The sequence below is a fragment of the Phascolarctos cinereus genome, unplaced genomic scaffold (assembly GCF_003287225.1).
Source record: "Phascolarctos cinereus isolate Bilbo 61053 unplaced genomic scaffold, phaCin_HiC Scaffold_1;HRSCAF=81, whole genome shotgun sequence".
Classification (NCBI taxonomy): domain Eukaryota; kingdom Metazoa; phylum Chordata; class Mammalia; order Diprotodontia; family Phascolarctidae; genus Phascolarctos; species Phascolarctos cinereus.
Window position 1 is genome coordinate 22,850,742 of NW_027555514.1, and position 12,365 is coordinate 22,863,106.

Here is a 12,365-nt window from a genome sequence, read left to right on the forward strand (position 1 = left end):
AATTAACTTGGGGTGGTCAAATTCTTTCAAGGCAGACCCCACTCCTGTACCTTTGCATTTTGGGGTTCCCAGTACCCCAAACTGCAAGACTACTATGGTCAGAGAGGCAGCATAGCCTAATGGATCAAGAGAGGTGGGATCAAAGCCTGGAAGCCCCTGGTTTAAGTGCCTGGTACATACCTGCTATGGCCCTGGGCAAATCATTTTCTTTCTTTCTTTTTCTTTCTTTCTTTCTTTCTTTCTTTCTTTCTTTCTTTCTTTCTTTCTTTCTTTCTTTCTTTCTTTCTTTCTTTCTTTCTTTCTTTCTCTCTCTCTCTCTCTCTCTCTCTCTCTCTCTCTCTCTCTCTCTCTCTCTCTCTCTCTCTCTCTCTCTTTCTTTCTTTCTTTCTTTCTTTCAGCAATCAGGGTCAAGTGACTTGCCCAGGATCACATAGCTAGTGTCTGAGGCCAGGTCCTCCTGACTCCAAGGCTGGAGCTCTATCCACTGGACCACCTAGCTGCCCTGGGCAAATTATTTAACCTCTCGGGGCTCTGGAGGCTCTCTGAGATGATAGGTGTAGAGAAGGTGCCACATTTGCACTGGTCAAGGGTGTTTCCTCACCTGGGAGTTCCCTACACTAATGAAATCTTACTTCTAGCCCTTACCCCCATCTCTATCCTGCCTACTATGTGGAACTTAAAAGATTGAGCAATCCCTACTCTTCAAAAAAATTTACATTCTAGAGAATGAAACTAAACAGCACCATGGGTAGAGTGCTGGACCTGGAGTCAGAAACAACCATGTGGCCCTGGACAAGTCACTAACTCTTCTTCTGCATCAGTTTCCTCATATGTAAAATGAGGCTAATAATAGCACCTTCTTCCCAGGGTTGTGGTGAGGTTCAAATGAGATGACAAATGTAAAACAAAACTTAAAGCGCTCTAGTAATGCTAGCTACTTCATTTATGCACCCCGGGGACACTAACATTAACAAATGAAGAATGTATCAGGAAAGGCTTCTCACAGGAGTCAAGAACTCTTTGTGGCCCCGTTTGGGGTTTTCTTGGCAAAGATCCTGGAGCAGTTTGCCGTTTCCATCTTCAGCTCATTTTATAGATGAGGAAACTGAGACAAACAGGGTTAAATGACTTGCCCAGGATCCCACAGCTAATAAGTGTCTGGGGACAGATGTGAACTCAGGTCTTCCTGACCCCAGGCCCAAGGGTCCCTCCACTGCACCATCTAGAAGACTAGAGTTCAAATCCCCCATCAGACACCAGGAAGCTGTGTGAGTCTGGATAAATCATTCCACCTGAGTGTCAGTTTACCCATCTGTAAAATGGAAACAAAAATGCTCACTGCATTGTTGTGGAAGGAAGTGCTTTGCAAACCTGAAGGCATGATCTAAAAATACACTACTATCACAAAACCTCCGCCTCCTCTGAATACCCCTTTGTGCGTCCCTCTTTTGAAGCAATGACTACCTTCTCCTTTATCTTTTAGTTATTTGTATATTTGGCATTTCAATCAATGGAGGGCCAGGGCAGGAGGGGCCAAGAAAGAGGCTAGGAGGGACCTCTGGGGTGATGTAACCCATCCACCTCATTTTACAGAAGAGGAAACGGAGGCCAGGAAGAGACACTCCTCGCCCTGGGTCATAGAGGTATCACAGGTGGCAAAGCCAGGCCTGGGACCCCAACCCTCTGACGCCCACCGTGCTGCAAGCTTTCCCTCCTGAGCCGTTCTGCTTCCAGGCTGGCGTGTGCAGCTGAAAATTCCCTTCGTGCCTTGAAGCTGGTCAGACGACACCAAGCAGGCGACAGGGATCAGCTCAGCCCAAGTCAGGTTGTCTGGGTGATAGTTTAGGCAGATCAAGGATTCTGAGGCCGAGGAGACCCAGCTTCCAGTCCTGTGCCCACTCACGACCGGGCTTACCTGCCTGACCCCAGACAAGCGGCTCCATCCGTATTAGTCACTTCCATTTTTATAGGCTGTTTCCTCATCTATAAAACAAAGAAGATGGGTGTATATTTTCGTAGGTGTTTCCCTATTCTATAAAACGAGGGCCTTGCACTAAATGGTAACTGAGGTTCCTTTTTCACCTTAAATTCCACAACCCTGCACATACTTTCCTTGCTCAGATTCTGTAAGCTTTATTCTTTTAATCTGATTTCTCTTCTAACCCCTCCTAGTCAGGAGGGAATTTGTTGCCAACCTTAGTGTTTGTAGTTCTTGTAGTAAGTTATTAAATTGCTTCCGCGCCTAAAGCAATTTGGTGTGAGTCTGGCAACAGCATCAACCAATTTTCTCTGAGCTTGCTTGCCCCTAGGTGTGCAAACCCCCTGGTGGGTCTGCCTCAATGCTCAGAAAGCAAACTTCAGACTATAGAGAGATCTTAAGAAATGGAGACCTTTCCTGGCTGTGATCACATGATAATCTCCCCCTACCACCAACTAGGAAGGAACTGTTTTTTAAATAAATGTTTTCTTAAATATTTTAAACATCGTTGTCAAAGTCTCCCACTCCCATCATTACCCCTCTTCCGTGGGATCTTCTCTTGCAACAAAAAATATAGCCCAGCAAAACAAAACCAACCTGTATGCCTCATTCCATACCAGGAGTTCACCGCCTCTCTGCCCGAGGGGAGGAAGTGTTTCTATTCTACTCTTATTCAATCCTCTGATGCCAAGACTGGTCATTACATTTGTTAGAGTTCTGATGTCTTTCAGAATCCTCCTTCCATAAAGAAATGCTAAAGCTGGGGTTCATAACTGGGGGCTTGAAGCACTCCCCAAACTGGTTCCTGGATAGATTTCAGGGAGAAGGACATGGCAAACCGCTGCAATATCTCTGCCGAGAAAACCCCAACTGCCGTCATGGAGAGTCAGATGTGACTGAAAATGATCAGACAACAGTAACAGCAGATTTCAAGGGGTCTGTGAACTTGAATCACATTTTTACTAACCCCTGGGTGAAATTTAGTACTTCCTTCAATGATTTAAAATTATGATTCTGAGAACGGTCTGTAGGCTTTGCCAGAGGAGTCTAGGTCACACAATACAGAAGAATCCCTCGTGTAGAGGGACCCACCTAGGACGGCTCCTATTCAGAGCCATCACCCTCTGTTTCCAGGGGAGAAAGTCAGGGGATGGACAGAGCACCATTCAGTGGAATTGCTGCTGAAACAGACCTGACTTTACGCCATAAACTAGTGGCAGTTAAAAGTGGAAATGATTCAGGGCAATGACGCTTTTGATTAAATCCCCTGCCAAGGGCTTGAGAGATGGCTGGGCCTGCCTTCAAGACCAGGGAATAAATACACTGTTTGTCGTGAATCAAGGCCATGGTTGGACGTTAGCCAGGGGCCAGGCCCTGAATCAGCATCTGTGACTCAATTTTCTGTTCAATACAACATATAAATGCAGGGACAAGGAACACTTCCCATTTAAAGGAATGGAGGATTAAGTTCAGTTAGACAAAGGAATGTGCCCCAGCCTCTGTGGGCCAGGAAAGAATGCTGGCTTTGGAGACTGAGTCCAGAGCCTGGCTCTGACCACCTGTGTGACCTTGGGTGAATCATGTCCAATGTTTGGGCCTAGGTTAGCCCACATGGTGGGCTATGAGGAGAACGGCTTAGGTGACCCAGATACCCCTCCTAGCTCTAATACCTAGAATCTTACCTTTCCAATTGTCCATAAAATATAGCTCAATACCTCTTTAAAAGTGATTTATCTTTTTATCTTTTTTTTTTTTTACATTGGATGAGCCCCCATAGAGGAACACAGAATCATAGATCTACATCTCAGAGGTCAGGTCTATCTCCTCCCTTATTTTACAGATGAGGAAACCAGAGGGTCAGGGAGGTTAAGGAACCTACCCAAAGTCATATTACTAATGTTTTTGTGATCACAAACAGTGCTACGATGAATATTTTGAAATTCTTCTCTCTGTTTCGTCTCGCTCTCTCTCTCCTCCTCTCCTCCTTCTATCCCTCCCTCTCTCTCTCTCTCTCATGCTCACCGGTACACACACTATACAGTAATATGTATGTATAGTTGCATATAAGTATATAGATAAATGTGTGTCTATGATTTTTCTGTTTTTACCATGATCCTCTTAACACAACAATCCCAGGAGATAGGTGCTATTATTATCCCCATTTTACAGATGAGGAAACTGAGGCAGGCAGAAGTAAAATGACTGGCCCAGGGTCACACAACTAGTAAGTATCTGAGGCTGGATTTGAAGTTGCATCTTCCCGGCTCCAGGAACTGTGCCATCCTTCTGACTCTGGACAGGTGGGATTTAATGACCTGTAACGACCCTCTCCAGCTCTAAATCTGTGTTATAAGATACGGACCTTATCTCTTAATGAACATGTCCCATGTGCCCTAGAATGTAAGCTTGACAACGGTTTCCCTTGTTGTCTAGCTGCACGTACTGGGAATTTAAAATATTTGTTGAACGATTTTAATGGATACAGCCTGCCCCCTTCCCTCCCCTGGAGTTTAGTGGCAAATTTAGAAATTTCCCCACCCGCCCACATTTCCCTTTCTAGCAAGGGCTCCAGAGTGCAGAACAAATCCTGTCGAGGCTGTTGAGTTCCTCTAAGGCATGATGCCTTCACCTCGGGTGGCTGCCACCAGCCGGTCCCATGGCAAGGCTTACTTCAGATGTGGAGGACAGTAGTGAACTGCCCATCCCGTTAAACTGTGAGTTCCTTGGGAGCAAGACTCTCCCACTGCCTTGTCCCGCACACAGGAAGTGCTTAATAAATGCTTCTTTACTTGATTTGACCTAATAGCTCACATTTATGTAGCACTTTAAGATTTGTAAAGCACTGTACATGTACATGTGTACATATACATATACATATAACATACGTGTAATTATTATTGTTTCATACAATCCTCAAAACAACACTCTGAAGGTAGATTGTCATTATTCTCCCTATTTCACAGATGAAGAAACTGAGGCTAAGAGGTAAAGTGACTTGTCCAGGGTTACTTATAGCTAGTAAGTGTCTAAGGCAGGAAATCTAGCCTTTCTAATGGCAAGTCTAATGGCACTCCCTTCTAAACCACTTCAAGGAGGGGTTCTTAACCTTTTGAATCCTGAGAACTGCCTTGGAAGTCTGATAAAGCCTATGAGTTCTTTTCTCAGAATCATGTTTTGTTTTTTTAAATTAATTTATTTATTTTTAGTTTTCAACAATCACTTCCTTAAGTTTTTGAGTTTTAAATTTTCTCCCTCTCCCTCCCCACCTCCCTCCCCAAGATGGCATGCAATCTGATGTAGGCGCTACATATACATTCCTATTAAACATATTTTCACATTAGTCATGTTGGAAAGAAGAATTAGAACCAATAGGAGGAACCACCAGAAAGAAGAAACAAAACAAAATGGAAGGGAAAAAAAAGTATGCTTTGATCTGCATTCAAACACCATAGTTCTTTCTCTGGATGTGACAGCATCCAGACCTTTAGAGATGTCTTAGATCCTTACATTGCTGAGAAGGGCTAAGTCTATCAATGTTAGTCATCATACAATGTGGCTGTCATTATGTACAATGTTCTAGTTCTGCTCACTTCACTGAGCATCAGTCCATACAAGTGTTTCCAGGTTTTTCTGAAGTCTATTTGCTCATCATTTCTTATAGCACAATAGTATTCCATTACATTCACATACCACAACTTGTTCAGCCATTCCCCAATTGATGGGCATCCCCTCAATTTCCAATTCTTTGCCACCACAGAAAGAGCTTCTGTAAATATTTTTGTGCACATGGGTCCTTTTTCCATTTGTATGATCTCTGTGGGATGCAGCCCTAGAAGTGGTATTGCTGGGTCAAAGGGTATGCACATTTTTATAGCCCTTTGGGCATAGTTCCAAATTGCTCTCCAAAATGGTTGGATCAGTTCACAACTCCACCAACAATGCCTTAGTGTTCCAATTTTCCCACATCTTCTCCAACATTTATTGTTTTTCTGTTTTGTCATGTTCGCCAATCTGACAGGGGTGATGCAGTACCTCAGAGTTGTCTTGATTTGCATTTCTCTAATAAATAGTGACGTAGAGCATTTTCTCATATGACTATAGATAGCTTTAATTTCTTCAGAATCATGTTTTTAAAGGCATAAAGTATATAATGTTATAACTGAAATAAATTATATTGAAACACAGTTGTTAAAATAGTAAAAATGCCTGTTCACGGACATCAGGTTCAGAACTGCTGATAGGGAAGGAGAATCATAATTCTTCAGAGGTAGAAGGAGCCTTGGAAATCAAGAAAGACCATGCCATAGGATATGCTAAGTGGTGCTTTTTATTTAGAAAGAACAAAAACATCAATTAGACGAGAGCACATGAATTAGTTCATATAACTTCAACTTAGAACTCATAAAATATTCCATAGAGCAAGACCAAAAAAAATTTAAATACTAAGTATTTAAATCATTAAATTTATTATTATATTATATGCAATTATAATTAAATAAATTCTTAATAGGAATAATTAATTTAGATTAAGTACTTAAATAATTTTTTTAAAAATTAAGTACTTTGCCAGTAATTTAACCATTTAAACGCTGTTCCTCTAAATATTAAGTGGTAAGACTCGGGTCAGGATCTGTGGTTGAAATGAGTGTACAAAACCCAGCTCCTGCTGATTGTCTCTCCTTCCTCCCCTCCCTCGTGATTCTCAGCAATTTCCTAGCTGGCTGTCCCCCTCAGCCCTCCACTGAAGGCACTCTCGCCAAGGTCCCAAACAGTGTCATGAGTGCTCTCATGGTCTTCTCTTTGGTGGTCCTGGAGGCCCTCCATGTTTTGATTTGGTTTGGGGTTTTTGGCTTCCTCACTTCCGTCTCTCTCAATCCCCAACTTCTTTCCATGCTAAGCTTCTGCACATGCTATCTCTTCCTGGGAAGCTTGATCCCTTTCTGTTGCTCTCTCCTCCCTCTTGAGATTACTTGCTAGACGCTCATCTGTGTCGATGGTGTGCCTCCCATCCCCCACACAAGCTCCTTAAAGGTAGACACCGGTATCTTTCTCTTTGTTTGCATCTGTATATCCAGTGTCCGGCACAGTGCCTTGCACAGAATAAGTGCCTAATAAATGCTCGTTGGATTGGGCTGAAGCCAAACTTAGAAGTACTAGGAAAATCACAGCGCTCCATTTCAACGGATCATATAATTAGGATTTGTTGGACCTGGTCTGCCTCTGAAGCAGCAGCCTATAAAAGCAGACCATCCTCACAGCTTCTGGCCCCTTTTCTTCCAGCTTGGCTTCAGGTGCTACTTAGAATGTGGTTGTTACTCTCCCTTAAACATCACCCATATCCTCCCTCTGAGCACGGAATGCCCTCCTATGGTTCTTAGCTTTTCCTGGCCAAGCAACGGATCTCTAAGCTCCACTGGGTCTTTGGGTCCTCCTTCCTGCCTAGTGACCCTGAGCCAAGGTTCCCCAAAATTGTTTTAAGCTTTGAAGAGACCATAAAAAACATGAATAACATATACAGAGCTTACTATGGTAATTCAATTAAACCTACAACCAAGTTAGGCTGATATATATTTAATAATATACACAATTGTTATTTTACTGCTTAGCAATTATGTATAAATAGTAAGCAGGTTCCATGAATTATGTGATCCTGGGCAAGTCACTTCACCCTGTTTGCCTCAGTTTCCTCATCTGTAAAATGAGCTGGAGAAGGAAATGGCAAACCATTGCAGTATCTCTGCCAAGGAAATCCCAAATGGGGTCACAGACTGAAACGACCCAATAATAACATTACTTTATGTGGACAAAGCAGACTTAATTTTTCTCTCTCATTTTTTAAATTCTTAAATATTTCTAGTTAATATCAGTGATGACAGTTTCCTTTATACCTATATGATATCATCCTCACAAATTAAAAAAAAAACCCCAAAGATCCTGAATATTATTCTCCCACAGCTTAGGTTCTTTGCCCCCACTGCTCTCAGCTCGACCAGTTCTGTTCATGTTTTCCCACCACGTCTGTCTCCTTCTGTACCTCCTTCATGATTCCAAGGGGTCTTTGAGTCACCCCTCCCTGCTCCCTGCTCCAGAAAGGCACCTGGAATGCCAAATTGTCTTAGACAATAGAAATTCTGGGCCATGAGTCTGTGGATTTCCTATATAGGGTATAGTCTCAATTCCCTATGTTTCTTTTTTGTTAATACAAGCATCCAGTCTTATAAACTCCTTTGGCTGCATCCCATAGATATTGCTATGTGGTATCTGTTTAGCAACAGGATGTTTTATGTTATAATTGCTAAATTCATCTTCCTCCCCCCCCACACCATTCTTTATTAAATCATTCTTTGATTTGTCAGGATATCAACTTTCTTATCTTGTTATTTGTATAGTGCTGTGCAAACCTGAGAGTGTTATGTAAATGCTAGCTATTATTTTTTCCATTACTAGTAAACTAGTCTTAAAATAACCACACTGAGTAAGATCCTTTCATCTTATATTGCTAATCATATCAGTATCTTACACAGAATGGACAGGGGTGGATAGGTTGCAATCTTCCAAATCGATAATATCACAGACCATTAAACATTTGAATATAAGTATTTCTCATGCTTGAATCTCACTCTATCAAAAATGGAAGCATCATTTTGAAATCACCTCTCCCCCTTCCTCCTTTTCCTTTCCCCCTTCTTTCTTTTCTCTTTTTCTCTTTGTTTTTTTTTTTGAAGGGTTTAGCGATTTCACCCACACAACACATTGAATAAGATCTTGTTCTCACTAAGGAACTGGTTTATCTCAGCATAAAAGTATGCCTTCTTCTAAGTTCTAATCTTTCTGGTTTAAAAGTCATGATGCTTTTTGAATACTGCTTTAAAGGGCATTTTAAAAAAATGTGAATTCTTTTCAAGTTGTTTTGATTCACAAATGGTCCCACCTTCCGCTTTGTACTCAGTAAGGGGTGGAAAGATTTTCTGGGTGCCTTACCCACCTTTCCTAATGTTCTATATGTCATATGTTAATTTCACTGTTTCATTTTTGGTCTTCTTGGGAAAACCCTGCTGTGATCACAACTGTTGCTTCTGAGTATGACACATCTATCTTTCTTCTTGAAGCTCAAGGGATTCTGTTTATTGATGTTGCCATGTTGAAGTCTGGGAAAGCTGAGTTATATGCTGTTCTTTGTCAGGGTTCTATGAATTCTTACCTATTCTAAGTCACCTTCCTTTTTAAAATTCTGAAAAGTTTTCTTGAAATATTTTTTGGAAAGCCACCAAATTCCTCCCTTTTTCTAAATGTTCCAGAACATCTGTGATCCAGAGATGGCTGTGTCTTGACATGTCCTCTAGGATGCTGGCTTCCAACTCCTTCTAGTCTCATTTTTTAAGCTCGTTTTTCCTCTTCTGTGTTGTTTCCAATTTTGCCTTAATTCAATTGTCTGTTCTTGGTTCTATTATATATTTGAGCTTCCTATGATAGTCTCCATATTGGTAATTTTAAAATTTCCTCCTAATCTTTTTCAGTACCTTTTAATTCTAGCTTCAGTTCATCTTAGGACTTTCTTATCTGAACAAATTCTATTTCCTCTCATTTTTTTTCTTTGTTAATATTTAGTATTCTTTTAAATTTTTTAACATGTGATTTATTTATTGAGAATTCTCTTGAGAAATTGTGGGTCATTCCATTTCTCATCTGTATTGTTTCTTATACTCTTATGTCCATTTTGGTAACTGTGTAGGATTTTAAAAATTATTTCTGTATCGGAGCCCTTCTTCTCTCTTCTCTCTCCTCATTTTCTTTTGCAATGATATTGAATTAACTTGTGTGGCTTTTTAGCTATTTTGCCTTGTCAGAATCTCACTTCTTCCACTTCCTAGGTGGGTGAACTTGGGCACATTCCTCTGTAAAATGGGAGTGATAATAGGGTTGCTACCAACCTCACAGGGTAGCTGGGAGGGAAGGTCTTTGTAAACCTTAGAACACTATATAGATATGAGTTGGTAGTAGTAGTAGTAGTAGTAGTATAGTAGTAGTAGTAGTAGTAGTAGTAGTAGTAGTAGTGGTAGTGGTGGTGGTGTGGTGGTGGTGGTAGTAGTAGTAGTAGTAGTAGTAGTAGTAGTAGTAGTAGTAGTAGTGGTAGTGGTGGTGGTGGTGGTGGTGGTAGTAGTAGTAGTAGTAGTAGTAGTAGTAGTGGTAGTGGTGGTGGTGGTGGTGTTGGTGGTAGTAGTAGTAGTAGTAGTAGTAGTAGTAGTAGTAGTAGTAGTGGTGGTGGTGGTAGTAGTAGTAGTAGTAGTAGTAGTAGTGGTAGTGGTGGTGGTGGTGGTAGTAGTAGTAGTAGTAGTAGTAGTAGTAGTGGTAGTGGTGGTAGTAGTAGTAGTAGTAGTAGTAGTAGTAGTAGTGTAGTAGTAGTAGTAGTAGTAGTAGTAGTAGTAGTGGTAGTGGTGGTGGTGGTGGTAGTAGTAGTAGTAGTAGTAGTAGTAGTGGTGGTGGTAGTAGTAGTAGTAGTAGTAGTGGTGGTGGTATAGTAGTAGTAGTAGTAGTAGTAGTAGTGGTGGTAGTAGTAGTAGTAGTAGTAGTAGTAGTAGTAGTAGTGGTAGTGGTGGTGGTGGTGGTAGTAGGTAGTAGTAGTAGTAGTAGTAGTAGTAGTAGTAGTAGTAGTGGTAGTGGTGGTGGTGGTGGTGGTGGTGGTAGTAGTAGTAGTAGTAGTAGTAGTAGTTAGTAGTGGTAGTGGTGGTGGTGGTAGTAGTGGTAGTAGTAGTAGTAGTAGTAGTAGTAGTAGTAGTAGTAGTGGTAGTGGTGGTAGTGGTGGTGGTGGTGGTGGTAGTAGTAGTAGTAGTAGTGGTAGTGGTGTGGTGGTGGTGGTGTAGTAGTAGTAGTAGTAGTAGTAGTAGTAGTAGTGGTAGTGTGTAGTGGTGTGGTGGTGGTGTGGTGGTAGTGGTAGTAGTAGTAGTAGTAGTAGTAGTAGTGGTAGTAGTAGTAGTAGTGGTAGTGGTGGTGGTGGTGGTGGTGGTAGTAGTAGTAGTAGTAGTAGTAGTAGTAGTACTGCATTGTTTGAGCATAGTAAGAACAGCATTTGGCTGCTCAACATTTGTGAGTCTTGGGGGAGAGGGAGGGAAGGAGACAGTTTAGGGTAGAGAGAAGAGAGTAGAGAGCCCCCATACCCTGCTATCATGTCAGATTAGCAATACTGAATATTTTTTTAAAAAACAAAGACTATAGAGTTGGAATGACTTGGCACTTGCTTGAGTGTGTGACATGAGGGAGTCCAGAGTTGAGGATGACTGAGGTTCTGAGCCTGGGTGACTAGAAAGATGGGGGTGTCCTCATTAGATATAGGGAAGTTTGGAAGAGGGGTAGGGTTTAGGGGAAAGACTCCTTCCTTCCTTAGCCTTGCCTTCAGGTAACTTCGGTAACAACTGACTCCCCTGCCATGCACATACTATATAGTTCCTGGGCATCTGGTCAGGCACTCGGGCACACAGCTCTGTCATTTAACCCTTTGGGTTTGTCCTTGGGAATGCCGGCCCTGCTCAGTTGTATTTTACAGCACAAATCTTTTTCACGTGAGGCAGCACCTTTGACACCATAATCTTGCCCAATCACTACTGGCCTGGAGGATGACTTTATCTCATACCTTGGGTCCATTGCTTTCAGGGTCAAGGAGTAGGCTTCCTGCCCTCGGTAAAAACCTCTCTTTAAGCTGATAGTTATCGCCTGAAACCCTTTGCATTCTATAACCGGAGATAAAAGGTTTCGATAGCAGGCCTTATGACACACAGGACCGGTATGTCCTTGGGGGGCTCTCTCTACTGCTTAGCTTTCTTTCCAAGGGAGCATTCCTTATATGTTCAGGAGTTGACAGATGTCCCTGTCAACTGGTGAGCAGCTGGTAGAATTATTCAAATCTTCTAAAACTGTCAGGTTTTTCTAGTAACCAGACCTACCTAAGATGGCGTGCCATCTGTCCTCAGGTGGCTGCCCTCTCAGTGGATACCAGAGATTCTAAGAGCAGGAAAAGGGGGAAAGAGGCCACTATTAGCTACACTCGAAATGTAAATATTATAGAATCCTGGGCGGTTAGGTGGCACCATAGCTCATAGAGCACTGGACCTGGAATCAGGAAGGCTCATCTTCCTGAGTTCAAATCTGGCCCCAGACACTTACTAGTGTGACCCTGAGCAATTCAGTTTACCTCAGCTTCCTCACCTGTCAGATGAGCTGGAGAAGAAAATGGCAAGTATTTCCAGTATCTTTGCCAACAAAATTCCCAATGGGATCACGCAGAGTCAGAAGTGACTACAACAACAGAATCCTAGATCTTGAGTATCTTAAGTTGAAAGGACTGAGGCCTGAGAAGGCGAAAAGATTTACCCAAAGAGATAGTGATCACCCT